Source organism: Geospiza fortis, unplaced genomic scaffold (assembly GCF_000277835.1).
Source record: "Geospiza fortis unplaced genomic scaffold, GeoFor_1.0 scaffold264, whole genome shotgun sequence".
NCBI classification, from domain to species: Eukaryota; Metazoa; Chordata; class Aves; order Passeriformes; family Thraupidae; genus Geospiza; species Geospiza fortis.
Window position 1 is genome coordinate 4,674,582 of NW_005054332.1, and position 12,861 is coordinate 4,687,442.

The window sequence follows — 12,861 nt, forward strand, 5'->3', positions numbered from 1 at the left end:
CGAGCCAGGGGGCAGAACGGCTCGGGCAGGACTTCCAACACAGCCCCAGCCCCTCGCGGCACCCCGGACAACGCCAAGCTCCCAAACGCTCGGCCTCCTTCTGCCGTGAAAGCAGGAATACCAGGGAATTACTGAGTCCCGAGGAGCTCTAAGTCACCGTATCCCAGCTTCTTTATACTCATTCCATCATCCCAATCAACTCGACGAGGATTGTCCCAGGGAAAACTTCAGCTCCAGCCAGTGTAAGAAAGAGAAGCCAAGAATGCATTGAGTTCAATGACACAACTTCTCTCGGTTTCAGGTTTGTCTCAGAGGTGACCTTCAAGTCAAATAATTGTTCAATGAATAAATCAAAAGATCTACATATAAAAATCCCCATCAAATGATTGTAATGCCAGAGCCAACGACTACAGAGTTGCTTTTTCAGCAGCTCCTCCTTTGCTTTGGCCACACGCTCTAGGCTTGCTTACAGTCATAATGTTGGCAAGATATAATGCTTGCATTCAAGAGTTAACAAGGCTTTCTTAAAAGAGATTTGAATTCTCATGGTCTCAGATCACAGTTTGGTTCTTTCAGAGCTTAGAGGCTCCTTTACAATCACTTGCAGTAGCAAGCCCATAAATACCTTTATATAGGACATGTAATAAACAAGATTACTTCACACAATGCTCAAAGTCATAGATTCTGTTCAATTCTTTTTCCTCACTCTTCCTAAACACCCCCAACACACACCTTTTTTTTCCTATATACAAAACAAACAAAGCCAACAAACTTAAAATCTTTTCTGGTAAGAAACACAAGGCACCATTACACTTCTCATCCAAAAATAGCATGTGAGTTCCAGTTTCCATGGGGTTGCAGTTCCTACAGTAAGCTAGTCAGCATGAGCCATGTTAAATTGTCACTTGGGTGCAATTTAACCACTTTCCACTTCAATCTTTCTAATACAGGGAGAGGGCCTAGAGCCTAATCTGTTGATCTGCTGGCTCTAGATACTCAGATAGAAGGCTCTTTAAAAATCAGAGAATGCAGAAAGTTATTCAAAGCAAGACAGAATTTCAGTAGCACTCCCTTGAGAACTCACAGAAGTTGGTTGGCAGCTTGTCCTATGTAATGACAATTATTCTACCTTCCAGGGGACACCTTCAGAGAAATATAGTCAGTTTGCAAAACAATGTCATTATTCTTGAAAGTAACACTCTCCCAGCATGCTGTCTTTGGAGATCATTATGTATAGGACTTGTGCTAGCAATTTAAAATGTGACTGATGTAGGTATGCTGCCTGGTGCTTCCTGCTTACAGCATGCAATATTTAAAAGTACAGATACTTCTTAATTCCACTGAGGCAAGGTTTTGGCAAATGCACTTTATTCCGGCACTGCTGCAGCAGTTTTAGGAATACTGATTTCAATACACAAATATCCTGGTGCATCATAAATATGTTGAACCTGGGCATTAAAATTTGAATACTCTTCTAGTCCGTATTCCTCAGCTGCTATATTAACCATTTACTTTGATCAAATGCACTCAGCATTGGTTTGATTTGTTTTAATATTGTCCAGAAGACAATAATCATGTATTAATGACAGAATCACAGAATGATTTGTGTTGGAAGGGATCTTACAGATCATCTAGTTCCAACCTTCACCCTGTCAAGGGACACCTTCCACTTGACCAGGTTGCCCAAATTCCCATCAAGCCTGGCCTTGAACACTTCCTGGGATGGGGCATTTACAACTTCTCTGGGCAACCAGTTCCAGCACCTCACCACCCTCACAGTAAAGAATTTCCTCCTACTAAATCTACCCTCTTTCAGTTTAAAGCCATTTCCCCTTGTTCCATCACTACATGCCCTTGCTAACAGTCCCTCTCCAGCTCACTTGTCGGCTCCCTTTTACTTACTGGAAGGCCACTATTGGATCACCTTAGAGCCTTCTCCAGGCTGAAAAAGCCCAGGTTTCTCAGCCTTTCCTCGTAGGAGAGGTAATGTTTAGATAAAAGAAAAATGTGTATGATTTTATTAAAAATCTATTGATCATATTTTTTTAAATGAGTACTTAAAAGTAGCTATATTTAAAAAAATTCCAAATGAAGTGTACAAAAACATAGCCTACTGCCATCCCTGATTAACAGTGACTTGTAACACTAATGCAAAAAAAGTCAAAGTACAGACACTTCTTAACATAACAGTGAACCCACATATACAAACATACTTTAAACAGGCAAAATATAGTCTGTTCTAACCTGGATTTTACTAATCTAAGCTGGGTAGCCTAAGACCAGAATTGACACTGTTCTTTGATTTTCTTCGATAAATTTCCCAAACTATCATCTTTAGTTCCATACTGGTTCAAGTTTTTCTTTCCCCTCCATCCACACCATTCTGCCAGAATTTGTCTGTAGCATTCTTTGTATTAGGTTCAAAGAGAGAGGAGTATCAACTCAACATCGAAAAGATCACTTTCTGCAGCTCAATAACCATTCTAGCAGCCTCCAACCAAACACATACCCATGTTCTGTGCTAAGACAGCAGTGACAGCTGCAGCTGCCCACAAACACCATAGTTTTCTTCCTAGCTGAAAGAAACCCTCAATGTTACACAAAATCCATCCATCTGATACTGCAAGAGTCTTCAGACAAGTCAACTGCACCCTGTGAGTTGTGGCACTGAAAGCCCCAAGCAGGGCTAAGGGTACAATTTATGGATGCTTGACCTTCAACCAGTGATGAGCTTTTTTTCTGACCAGTATTACCAGTGCCATTTCCACACCAAAACTGAATCTCTAACAAGCAAATAATAATCATTAGGGACAAATAAATGTGTTAAAAGTTACTTCTCATTTTGCATTGGACCCTGTGGATCAAACTAGACCAGGTGTTGGATAGTAATTGGCTGGGTCATATAACGGGATTTTTTTCACAAGTACAAAACTGCATCTCTCAAAGAGAACAGGAAGTTTGCCTTAGGCCTTCCTCTTTGGAAGAAAGGTTATTTTGGCTCCTTAGGAGAGAATGCATTTAATTCTTCACTGAAAGCCCCTATGAAACAGTGCAGTAGGATGTTGATTACAAAATGCATGTTTGGCTACCAGGATTCCTCAACTTTTCCAAACTTCAGTTCAAACCAGACCAGCTCTATATCTAAAAAAGAAGAAATGCCCTTCCCATTGGTAGGATTTGTACAGATCACAATACAGGCCACAATGCAAACTAGAAGGCTATTTAAAACTTCCTTACCTGGAATTGGTGGAGATGAAGAGCCATTTTGTCGTTTCACATCCAACTGCAGCATAAACCCCTGACAAAATATTTACATTGTAACTGTTGAGTTTTACACCCAAACTACTCACTCTTCATGTTCTGTTCCATTTCTTTCACATGGCATTATCCAAAGTTAATCATTATTCAGACCAGGAAGCCGAAGTCAGAGAGACAGAAAATCTAAAAAACCTATTTGACTAAGCTTTAGGTTTATTAGATTCTGAAGACACACCACCAAAACTGGACCTTCAAGCACATAGCAAAGCGAAGGTGGAGAATAAATGCATGACATGAGGGTTATTTCCAACTGATTTCATTCCACCTAACACAATGACAAGAGCATTGCTGACTGTACAGATGAGCTAATCTCAATATAATGTTACAAAACTCTACACTGACAGGGGAATCCAGCAACTGTGTACAGCTGAAGCCAGACTATCTGCATGTCTCCAAAACCTTGGTCCTGTGGACTGCAATCAGCGTGCTTTGAAATGACAGAAAACAATTTGTTCATTGATAACTGTCTCCAAGCTAATAATTTCCAAGGCTCACTTAGAGGATACATCTTAAAGAATAAACAGTATTTTATCTTAACAGAGATATTGTGGGTACATACATAGTTCTTTCCTAAGATTTGCATCTCTTACTACATTTAAACTTTATTTAAGAGGAGATAGAGCTATGGAGCAAAAGGGCATCTTCTGCATGGTCCCAGGCTGCCAAACTCCGTTAGGTGAAGCAGGCCTTAAATGGCATCTTTTCACACACAACGGAGTGAAAAAAGCTTCATTGAATTTAGTATATCCATAATCACAGCTGACAGCCAGGAGGTGGATCCACAAAGGCGTGTAGGAATTATGCTGCTGTCCATAGGACTCTGCACATGAATTATACTCTGAGAAAAAGACCTCCTAATTTGCACCAGTCAGGGTCTTGAGTGGTGGATAATACATGCTTAAGCCTGAGATGCAGTCAAAGATCAGTTTATAACAAGTACAGATACAACTTGTGCTCTCTTGAAAATAGGCAGGGCCAGGAGTTACAGCCCAGAATAGGTGCCTGGTTCTTGGAGCATTGCACTGAGGGGTATTGTCTCCCAGCATCCACATGCAAGACAGTGTCAAGCCATTAGGACCACAGAAAAACTCTCTTCTTATCTCTGAGGGCATGAAAAGCAGACCCTAGCACTCCAAATGGACAGTTAGAGAAGGCAGCAGCTTTACTTCCAAAGGCACCGTTTGCCAGAATCAAGCAGTCTTCCTCCTCACCCATTTTCTGCAAACCAGGGAGTGATTGCAGAATGATCAGACAGCTCAGCTGAGGTGACCACAGCCTGACTTTCCATCTTCAGAGTGTCACAATGTCTTCCCTACTCAATAGCTGAATGCAATCACTTCTACAAAAGCTGGAGGCTGTCTGGTATTTCATTGTAGCTGCATTTGAAGTCTTTGCTAGCTGCGTTTCCTGCCCTTCTAAAGCAGAGGATTCCAGTTCCATGCTACCTGAGCAGGATGTCCAGCATCAGTTCTTTCTGGTCTTTACCTATATGATAGCTTTCTAATGAATTCTATGCTGTTCTCTAAAACCTAAGAATTTTAATTTGGTTAACGGGGATTGTGAGTATTTACGCTAGATTGGCTACTCTCTTCACAAAGGCACCAACTTTCAGGTGACTTGGAACAAATTATATTTGCAACCCATGACTAAGCCTGTATTAAGAGGTTATGTGCTCTACTGTGTTCGTGCTCTTTCTAGAGTACCCAAGGGTATTCCTAGAAGATGGGGGGCTTGACATTGTCTAATGTTTGTGTTTGTTCATGAAGCCATGATAAGTTCCTAAATCAAAAAACAAAACTGGAAATCATTAGAAGATGTATAATGATTTTAGCAACCAAAATTACTAGACCAAGACTTTCATGAAGAAATCTTAGGCATTTTAGGCAGTCTAGACTTTTGTTTTTCAAGAAGTGCTGCATCTTCCTCATCCTCTCCTCCAGAGCGTCCTGTGCTTTCACAGTGTCATTTTAATTAGTCTGTATTTTTGGCTACAAAGTAACCAATGTATTTTTAAAAGCAAGACTCCCTTCTTATGGTGAATGAAGGAAATAAAATTAACAATGAAGCAGATGGTGACAGTGATATTCTCAGATTGCAGAATTAGTGTGAGATAGGGCTGCTGATTTTATTCTTTTGCAGAGAAGAAAGTCTCTAGGGCTGAAATCCTGGTTCTGTCAAAGTTGTGAAAATTTTACAATTCACTAGGTTTGGTTTCCCTCATTGCACTGCTCTTTTATTCCTCCATGCTGTTCAGTTTTTTCCTGCTTCTCAATTCTCCATTCAGCTTTGAGCCTCTTACCCACTGGGAAAACTCTCCATAGTGAGCAGGATAGGGAGGAGAAAGCTGCTGTTCAGCATGAGTGCTTGCCATCTTCTTCAGAACAGGGCAGGTTTACTCAACCTTTCAACATCGTGTAAGGAATAAATACTCACTCGTTTAACTAGCTGCTCACCTGCTCTTGCTTCTGGGGCTGCAACAGCTTGATAAGAGTGAATGTACATTGAAATAACAAACCTGATAACCATGGAGGAGTTATTTATACAGCTGAGCTCCACCAGGAAAATCTGCAGGTGGGGTAAAGGACTGGCAAAGCCCTGTGTTCCTCTAGGATTTTTGAGAATCCTCAAAGGTATTCACATTTACACCTGCTGGTGACTACTGCTGGTTTTGTACAGTTTTTCAGTGTAAACACCTCTTAAAAAAAAATCCCACAGTACTTGTATTTTATTCTGCCCTGGAGCACTCAGAAGAAACTTGTGGTGATGACAGCAAAGATACCAATTTTCCTGCAAAAGCCACTTGGCCACCCAAAGGTAACCGTTCACCACTTGCACAAACACAGATAAACTTTGGGTGTCAGCAGCAGTTGAACACTTATGAACCCCTCTGAGGATCTGTGCAGCAACAAACAAATTTCTGGATTTTAGAAAGTGGATACTTGTTTAATTGAGTCCATCATTGTAAGGTTTTAAAGAGTTCAAAAATATACAAACCCCCTTACTATGTACAGGAAGAGCTACTAGGGTGGGTTCACTGATTTCAAACAAATTACTAAATCACAGAATTATAGAATCAGAATTATTTGCATTTCAAAGGACCTTAAAGATTATCTAGTTCCAACCCCCACACCCATGGGTGGGGTTGGGTGCCCATCCCTCCCACTAAACCATGTTGCTCAAAGCCACATCCAACCTGGCCTTGAACACTTGCAGGGATGGTGCATCCACAATATCTCAGGGCAACCTTTTCCAGTGCCTCATCCCCCTCACAGTAAAGAATTTCTTCCCAATACCTAATCTAAACTTACTCTCAGTTTAAAGCCATTACCCTTTGTCCCATCACACACCCTTGCTAACAGTCCCTCCACAGCTTTGCTGTCAGCCCTCTTTAGGTACTGGAAGGTGCTATAAGGTCTCCCTGAAGCCTTCTCTTCTCCAGGCTGAACAACTCTAACTCAGCCTGTCTTCATAGGACAGGTGTCCCAGCCCCTCTGACCATCCTCATGGCCCTCCTATGGACTTGCTCCAGCAGGTCCATGACATTCTTATATTGGGGTCCCAGAGCTGGATGCAACACTCTAGGTGAGGTCTCAGAGAAGCCGAGTAGAGAGGGAGAATCACTCCCCTCAACCTGCTGGTCACACCAATGCATTCATGTATTTATTTTGGTTTAAAATCCAGGTGTTTTCCCTCTTCCCACCCCCCATTAGCATTGAACAAAGCCCTACAAGGTAAGTATGTTGTCAGCTAAACACCAGATTCCCTTAACAATGTATGTGCTGGGGCTAATGACTATGATAATATTTATTTTTCTCCTTTAAACCAATTCAGTTTTGTGCTTTCTTTCTCTTGTTATCTTTCAGAGCATGCTCCTAGAACTATCATCCATCATGAAAAAGTAAGGACATTCTAAGGAGAAGAAATAAACTAAGAGGCTGAGTACAAACTGCCTTCAGCAGAGAGATGAAAAGCAGATTTTCTGTTGTTATGCTCCCCTGTCCCATTGCTGTAATGCTAAATTGATAATACAGTTTAAAAAAGCAAACACTTTATTCCTCCATTTCATGCCAATCCCAGCTGTGCTATACTCTGACTGCTGCTGTTACTGGGTAGCTCACTCCACAACTCAAGATTTCTCTCACGTAGACTGAGCTGGATCTTGTCAGTGTGTGCTGCCACTGCAGAAACAGCCTTGTGTCTTTGGGGAGCATTTTGGGACGTACAACTTGTTGTGCATGCTAGTGGCGTTCATATCAGAAACCAGCTTGATCCACAGAACTTCAAGGTAGCCTAAGACCCAAGGCACCAACAAGAAAGGAATAGTTTGATTTGAAAGTAACCTGGAAGGCTATGTGGCCTCTATTTCTCCAGACTTCAGCAGCTGATGAATAAAAAAACAGAGGAAACACTCATGGAATCTGAAAGGACAGAAAATTAAAGAGAGAAAAAAGTAGCTGAAGAATATCTGCAACTTTTCTGCCTGTGCTAATGCAATCCTCAAATTCTGATAGAGCCTTTCCATGCCAGTGTAGCCTCCTCATAGCTAATGCTTTTGGATTCAAAATTGAAACTAAGTGATATCAGACAATTTATTTTAAGTACAAAACATCTATGCTTTCCACTTTGCTGTTTGAGAAGATCACATTGTGGTCACGAAAATCTTATTTGTTTCACAGCCTCATCAACTCATACAGAAGAACCAAAAGAAAAGCAAAGCCAAAAAGAGCTCATTTCAGTTTGCTAGTAGTACAGCCTAGCTCCAGAGGGTTGGCTTTCTGGGTTCTATGCAGTCCAAGGAAGCAGCCCAAGAAAGCAGCTCTTCCACTGGTGCACCTGGAAAATAAAGCACCTTCTTCTGACTGTCCCTGATCCTGTTTTGGGTCACATACTTAAAAGTGCTTTTATTTGTCACAGTTCACATTTGCTATCATCTCAGGAGGGAATGATGCTTGGAACAAGTTTGTTTGCTATGCAGATTTCCCTATGCATAAAAATCCTCCATAACTTGACAATTCTAAGGCAAGGCTAGCAGAAAGCAGGACTGCAGGAAAACAGCTCAAGCATAGAGATTGCAGTGTTTTGGTTTTTTCAAGAGCACATTATTTACATTCATATTCTGCCTCACTAGAAACTCATTGACAATTTGCCTGTGCATTTATTCAGTATTTTAAGGCAAAACAAACAAACAAACAAAAAGAAACAAAAACAAATACTTGAAATGGAGGCCATTAAATGGCGGGAACAACTGAGGGATGGAGAAACAGCTTTGCTAATGTACTCTGTCTGCTGCCAGGCTGTGTAGATGTGGTGGATGCATCTCCTGAAAGATTTGATGGGGTGAGAAGCCTTCTTCATATATGCTCAACAGGAAGACACTAAGATTGGTGGCCAAGGGAACATGATCCATGGTCTTCTGTCTGGTGATAAAAAAGCCTGGGGACCTCCCTCCAGCAGCCTGACCTCCTCCCCACACCACAGAGTGTCATCCCAAGTGTGTGGGCCAGGGCAGGATAACTGGTCATGCCATTCCTCCTCCCTGGGTCTGTTCCAGCCAAGCTGCTGAGCAGGCTCCCAGCTTGCATCCAACACAAGGAGAGAGGTGGCAGATGTGGGACTCCCACAGCACAAACACCTCCCTGCTGGACCCCATGTACTGCTAGTGGTAAATAGCATCTAAAACTGTTGTAATTTTTTCTTTCCTTTCTGGCTTTCCTGCTAATGGTCCATGGCACAAGTTTCCACTTTCAGGGAGGAATACTACAGAGATTTTTTAGCTATGTTTTGTTTCTACACAAACCTCTCTCAGTTTCTCTCAGGTTTTCCTTAAAGGGGAAACAAATCTCAGGCTCCCTTACTTTCCAACAAGTACACTGGCATTTTAGAAGACCAAAACAAAGACTGAGCAGAATTGCCTTAAGTCATGCACTAGGGGAATGAGTATAGATACAGCTTATTTGATCTTCCAAAAAAACTTATTTCATGTTTGCAACGGAACACCCTGGGCTGTTCCTGCAGATCAAAGGTAGCTTGGATCCCTGGATCAAAGACTGCTAGTGAATTAGCAGTGGGACGACGTGAGTAGAAGTCTCTTCATTAGTCCAGAGATTCACCTGGCAGTAACAACTGTTTCCAACCCACCCTCCTGTGTCTCACCTACCACCCGCTTGTTTACCGAGCCCCGCAACGTCGATTTCAGAGTCACGATGAGACAATTTACAATACATAATGATATGTCTTTATTTCATCAACAGAAATGGTGTCTAGACAAAATTCAGTTAACACTAGCAATTCAAATGAATGAAAAGGGTCGGGTGGTTTTTTTTCATTTTTGTTTTTTTGCACAATACTGTATTTACAATGAGTAAATGACATTTTAAATTCATTAGTTCATAGCAATGCTTTCTTCCAAAAAGGTAAAAATTCTTAGTAACAGAGAGTAAGCATCAACAGCCACCTCATTTATTTATACAATAAAAATCACAAGAAACCACAGTCACCTAGAAAAAAAAATAAAGACAAGCTTAAGAACTAGTACAATAAAATGATGCATTGAATTAAGTTACATTAATCGCATAGAATTTGTGTAAAAAGTATGTAGAAAAAACACCTGATGTAACCTGTTACAGTCATTGACCAGTTATGAGAGGTACAGAGGGTTATACAGGTAGATATGTGTGAAAACTGTCCATACTGTTTGACCTGGGGAGGAAGAGAAGAGGGGTTGCACCCCCTTGCATACACTGATAAAACCCTGTTTTGAATATGGCCTCTGAAGTTTGTAAGGCATATATAAGAGGTGCACTTGTAACCAACTGGTTCTGGAACAAACTCTTAGGGCATCCTCACCCTTGAAATCAAAGGTGATGCTTGCAACTTTGAGTAAACAACCACGCATTGAGTATCACCAAAGTGTTTTACACAGCAGCACTGAAAACAGAGCAAGCGCAGCAGTGAGAACAGGACTGAAACCATGCACATTCCTCTCGGGTACATCACAGCTGCAGGGTACCACCAGCCTGGGCAGGGGGTGCCAGCCACAGCACGGGGCAGCTGCTCCCTCCTCTGCCCACATCCCAGAGCATAGGCTCCTCAGGCTGCAGGGATGAGCCCACCATCCACTGCAGCCCCCGCCTGGGACCATCTCTGCTTCTAAGCAATCAATGAAATCGAACACTGCCAGTTCCCATTTCTATTTTGGGATGTTAGTTTCTTTCTGCATGCCCTTAATTAGCCAAAAGGGACAACAGTGGCACTGCATGAACCACACAGTGACTGTCAGTTATGGCAAGGGCTCTGCCCACAGTAACTTAAGTTTGCACAAGAACAGGAGTCATCTAACTGGCTTTTTAGCAGTGGTTTGGTTGGGGTAATAAGCTTATAAAAGAGATATTTTTAGCATTCCTTCCTGCCAAAAAGTGATTTTGTTTGCAAAAATGGCAATATTATTAATGTAATACCTTAAAATGCTCATCAATAATTGACTTCAATATAAATAATACCTATCTTGGTGGAGTGTAGGAAAATACTGTACACTTAATCTTTGCAAGTAATGCCATTAAAATTTTAAGAGTAAAGGGAATAATTATTCTACAGACCACCAACAATAGATCTTTTAAATATACACACAGTATTTGAACATATGCATATACACATATATTGTATTCTACAGCATCAGACCTGATGCCTGAGTCATAAAATACTCCAGGGAGTACTATAAATATACATATATGTATTATAAACAGGAAAATACACAAACACACACTCTGACTAGAATTATAGATGTATGTATACATACATACATACATGTATTCTATATATGGATGCAAAATTAACCTGGACTGTGTTGGCAGAGACAAAACTGAAATGAAGTCAAAATCTGCTGAGAAAATTTTTAACAGGAAAGAGAGCAGAAATTCTTTATGTTAATAGTTTGAGTTTCACCTCACTTCTGATAAAAATAAAACTGCTCCATACTTAGCAGATCCCCTCCTTATGCAAAGGCGCTGCTCATACTGAGCTAAAACTTCTCAAGGCAGCCCTAAAATAGAGACTTTTAAAATGCTGTAGCCATGGGCTACAACATTCACCCAGAGGCACCTTCAAAAGCATCTCAGATCGGGGAAAGGAAAAGGTGGAAGCAGCACTCCTTGTTGCAATGGTAGAGGATGTCAAGTGGAGCAAAATGTGAGCCTGTGGAAACCTGGCAAACATCCACTTTGTCTCACTGCAAAATTCACTATTGGTCTCCTATTCTGTGAATGCACCCCTTGCTCTCTCCTCACCACCACAGCAGTGGATTACAAGACACAGATGAGGATGTGGTGTTGATTCTGGAATTGCAATGCTTCACCATGCATTCTCCTAGTGGATCAGTTTTCATTTTATTACAGGATTATAGTGATTCCAGCATGCAGATTTGTTTTATTTAGTAGGCAGTCATGAAGTCACATATTAAAAAAATTAACTATATATCTAGGCATTTTAACTTCTATTTAAGCACTCTTTAGGATACAGACATGATGAAGTGTCACACTCCAGATTAACAACCACAGTATCAGCATTAATCATTTCTCTGGCAGGAGTTAATCCACTTAGCAAAGTTACGTATCTCGTTCCCACTCTGCTTTTTAAAGAGAAGTAGCAGTTAGCATACTAATCACTGTGGCTTGCTTTTGCAGCACATTTTACTTCCTTGGGAAAAAAATAATACAGGGATTAGATCCAAAAATATAGTGCATCTTAAAAGCAGCATATACCCTTAGAAAGACATTTAATAAATTACTTGTACAATATATAAAATAATAGTTTTATACTGCAGCATCAAACTCTTGACGCCTGAGTCATCACGTTAGGAAGTCAGTGATATAAATACTGGGATCTCCTGATAATACAACCAACGTTTTTGCTTTTGTTTTGTTTGTTTTCTGTTTTGTTTTCACTCTTTTTGTAAAATTTATTTTTTCACTACCTTTTTGTTCCAGAATCAGCTTGCAATGAGCTTTAATTGTGTTCAAGGCACCCCCAGAGAACGCAGAGAAACAAACACATTATATAGTGTAGTACTCACCTGACAAAGCATAACAAGCCTAAATGAAATGAGGTTTCCTGGCAATACAAGTATAGCAATGGCAGAGGAAAAGGAGGACTAGATACAGACTGGACAGAGCTCCAAGGACTCACGTGCCCATGGGAGCAGAGCAGTGCTCAGAGGGGAGATGGGGGTCTCACCATACCATTCCCAAGCAACGCCCAGCAGGAGAGATGCTGCATGTATCCTCTTTGACAAATGCAAAGAGATTCTTAAGATCACAGTGACCACTGGCCAAATTCTTAGAATTCTGCAGTCAGATTTTTTTCGCTCTTTCTAATGATATTTTGTGGTCATTGGTTTGACCTCGTGAGACAAGAATGGTCGGGTATGTAAACTGACGTCCAGGTCTGAAACTAATTCTCCCAGTATTTTCCTTTAAACATTAGCCCAGTAACTGCTTTGAAAGCCACATGGTTCAAAATAGCAAAAAAACCTCAAAACAAAATAGAAAC